At 63.5% G+C, this 3,983-nt stretch overlaps 1 long non-coding RNA gene across 1 annotated transcript in view; it reads right to left on the minus strand.

Annotated features, from left to right (window-relative positions):
- LOC115291380 overlaps positions 1 to 3,983 on the minus strand; it is a 16,843-nt gene that overhangs the window by 6,824 nt on the left and 6,036 nt on the right. The window lies entirely within an intron of this gene.

The raw sequence follows: 3,983 nt of genomic DNA on the forward strand, positions 1-3,983 counted from the left end.
CAGCCGTCCGCCTCCTGGAGGTCTGCCCGGAGGAGGCGGCCATTCAGTCCACACCACAACCCGCACGCGGTGTTCACAGCAGCTTTACTCACAACTGCCAGACCGCGGAAGCAACAAGGTGTCCTGCGGGAGGTGACGGGCAGACACGCCGCTGCCTCCAGACACCGGGACAGTGGTCGGCGCTACGAGGAAATGGCCGGCAGCCATGAGGAGACACGGAGGACCCGCAAGTGCATGTCGCTAAGTGACAGGTGCCGATCTGAAAGGGCGGGTCCTGCAGGGGTCTATCTGCGTGACGTTCCGGAAAAGCAGGACCGCGGAGACGACAGGAAGGTCAGAGGTGGTGGGCGTGGGGCTGGGGGGTCAGCGGGTAGAAGACAGAGGCCTCCCGGGGCGGTGAGAACAAGCTCTATGATACTATGATGGTGGACACGTGTTCTCACCCATTTGTGCAAACCCACAGGAGGTCCCGGCGTCGTAAGATCGAGTGTGGACCCAGGATGGCGATGCTGTGCCGGCGCAGGCAGACACACTGGGGCAGACACGCCACTCAGGCCTGCGGGGACAACGCGGGGGGCTGTGGGGCGAGTCCCGCACTTCTGCATTTGGCTGAGTCTAAAACTGCTCTAGAAACATGAAGTCTTAATTTTTAAAAAAAAACAAAGCACAGCGACGCCTAATGCATTCACCATGTTAGCTGGGGGCACTGGGAGCACTGAAGGGGAGCACTCAGGAGCACTGCGGGCCGTGAAGGGGAGTGCTGGAGGCACTGCAGGCACTGAAGGGGAGCACCCGGGAGCACTGCGGGCCGTGAAGGGGAGCACTCGGGAGCACTGCAGGCACTGAAGGGGAGCACCCGGGAGCACTGCGGGCCGTGAAGGGGAGTCTCCTGAAGCAGAAGAGCACAGCGTTCCCGGGACAACACACGGAAAGCAAACGCAGGGTCAGTTCAGGATTATGGGTGCGGGTCACTGACATGTGGCAGATTACCAGAGGACAAACGCTACAGACAGGGACCCCCCCGTCACTGGACACATGAAGGCAGCTGCAGCGCGGTCAGGCTGCGGCCACAGCCCCATCTCATTACTGCTGAGGGCACGGAGGCACCCGGGGGCAGCGGGTGCGTGGGCAGCGCTGCGGGGGCGGCGGGAGGGCCCCGCGAGGCCGAGGCCCGGCGCACAGGAGACCCTGGCGTCTTCCGGACCGGCTGCAGGTTTGCTAGTGACGGCACCAACGTGTGTGCATCTGTCCCCCCTGCAGGCTGCCCTGCACACACGCAGCCGGGGCTCAAGCCTGGCGACTCCAGACGCCCTGGCGCTCTCCCCTCCCCCCTCCTGACCTGCCAGTTCTTCCTAAGTAGGCACCGCACACCCCAGCCTCCTGCCTCTTCCCGTCTGGTGCACGGGGCATCTAGAGCCGCGGCCCCGCACACCCTCACTGTGGCGCGGCCGCTGTGTGCCCCTGGCACCCCGCACCGCCCCACACTGCAGTCGGGGGTCTCACTCAGGTCACCAGGAAGTCCTCCAGCACCCGCCCACTGGGGCCTGGGGCCACCGTACAGGGGACACCGGTCCCTCCCCACACCTGTCCCAGGGGCTCCCTCAGCACCCTGCCAGCTGCTTTTCCCAACGGGGCCCTCTGCCCTGGGGTCCCCAGACCGGCCCTGCTCTTCCCCACCTGTCACTGCACACTGCGCCTCCCACAGGCCGCTCCCCAGAGAGGCTCTGTCGCCGCCCTAGCCGGGGTGTCACCCCCACCTCCCTCCACTCACGGAGGCCTGCCCCCCGTCTGCCGCGGGCCGGGCACCTGGGCTCCTGCCCTCTGCTCGCGGCACCGCCCCTGCCCGTGAGGAGGCCCGACGCTCCCCCACGTCCAGCTCCTTCCCGAAGCCCCACCTCCGTGTCAGACGCACGGGCCCAGCCCAGCCCCGCCTCCCGCGCCCGCCCCCTCAGGGGGCGGGGTGGGGGGGGGAGGCTGAACCTGCTGCCACAGCCGCTTCCCCAAAATGGGCCACACCGAGCTCTGAGACTGTGACCGCGCCAGGCCCCCAGCGCCCCGGCACGGGAGCGCGACGTGCCGCCTACTCTCAGGTTCCACCCGCTTGGCGCTGGCTGCTCTAATGAGCACGTGCGTGTGCCCGTCGTTGCCAGGAGGACGCAGCGCTTATCAATTTTCCCCAATTTATAACTTTTACTAAAACGTGCCAACTAGATGTCAACTCGTCCAAAACCAGACGAGCTACTGCTAACAAGCAGGACCTTATTAGAGAACACAAAGGCCGGGCCGCCCGGCCGCATTCAGCGCAGCAGCGTGGGGAGCCAGCAAGCCGGCCCGTTCCCACGCAGGGCGCCCCGCTGAGGGGCCGGCCAGCGCCCGAACCGAAGGGCGACTCGGAGACCGCGTGGCAGCTGAGAGACGAGACCTCCAACCTGCTTCGGGTCACTGGCCTCCGCTCCCCGACACTGCCTGCTCCCTGGGGTGGCCCAGGGGCTCCTCAGACAGTGCGGCTGCTCCGGAGGCCCACCCCTCCTGCAGAGGCCCCCCGCCCACCCTGAGCGCTCCTCCCTGGCCTCAGAGCCGATCCTCTGGACTTGGACCATTCAGAGCGGTGCCTGCTGGTGTGCAAGATGGGGGCGTCCTGTCCGCGGTGACCGCACTAATCACATCTTGACTACTGCCTGTGTCTCTACCAGCAGCTTTCTTGAAAACACATCTGAACTTAAATACTAACTTTCCTCTCGAGTCCTGAAATCAGAAACAGTCGTAAACAAAGCAGTTGTGATCTGGTTCTGACCAAGGTGAGCCGCTGCCTTCGAAGTACAACTCACGATTAAGAACTGTTTTCCCAGTAGCTGTTACCATTAATCTCCTCTCGTGGGGTTATAAGTGCCTTGTCCCAGGTCACGCTCCGCCGGAAGCCTGACCCACTTATCCGTGGCCTGCAGGACAGCGGCGAGCAGGTGGGAGGGGCTGGCGTGACGCTCCCAGCGAGCCTGTTCCATTTCTGGCGATGAGGCCACCTAGAAGGCTCTCGGGGGCTCTGGGGCTTTCTGGTGAGTAACACTCAGAGCCTATAGCCCGGTGCCCACAGGCAGCGGGCACCCCCGGTGTCGGCCAGTCACCACCACGGCCGGAGCAGGCCTACGGTGACGGTGACGGCCGCGCGCTCACCTTGGCCACGCCCCATCGCCTGAGACTGCTTTCGGTAAACCAGACATCCGGGCTCACTTGACCCAAGAGACCGACAGTCACGGGAGCACTGGACACGGAGACAGCAGCAGACAAGGGCAGGGGACGGGTCCTGTGCACGCCGTAAACCCCACAGCACAGCCGGATGCCGCTTGTTCGTGCTTCCCGGGGAATTAAAGTCGTCGTATTTCTTTTTAATTTAAAAAATATATTAGGTGTATTTACTTATTTTGAGAGACAGAGAGGGAGAGCACAGAGGAGAGGCAGAGAGAGGCAGAGAGAGCATCCCAAGTGGGCTCCTCACTGTCAGAGCAGAGCCCGATGTGAGGCTCCAACTCACAAACCGTGAGCTCATGACCTAAGCCGAAATCAAGAGTCAGATGCTTAACCGAACCCCAGGAGCCCTGGAATTAAAGTGACTCTTAAATATATTTTCAGAGTCAGGCCTCGAGTTTGCCTCCAAGCACCACCCATGCAGGTGGGACCTCTGGCCTCTGCGCCCAGCGGCACGGGGGCTACGTTAGAGGAGAAGACACCAGAGCAAACACTCAGGCGGCCAACAGAAGTCCGTCCTGCGTGTGAACCCAAGCCATGGTGTTAGGAGTGAAGAGCTATCCAGGAAGATGGTCCGGAAGCCAGCGTTCTGGGCACACGGGCCCTGGAGTCCCCCTTACGGCCGCTGGTCAGCAGCTCACGAAGCTGAGCACTGGGCCGGCCGCACAGCACGAGCCACTCAGGCAGCCCCTCACGCAGCCGGGCGCGGTCACAGTCACAGAGGAGGCCCAGGACTGCAC

This window comes from Suricata suricatta, chromosome 5 (genome assembly GCF_006229205.1).
Source record: "Suricata suricatta isolate VVHF042 chromosome 5, meerkat_22Aug2017_6uvM2_HiC, whole genome shotgun sequence".
NCBI lineage: Eukaryota > Metazoa > Chordata > Mammalia > Carnivora > Herpestidae > Suricata > Suricata suricatta.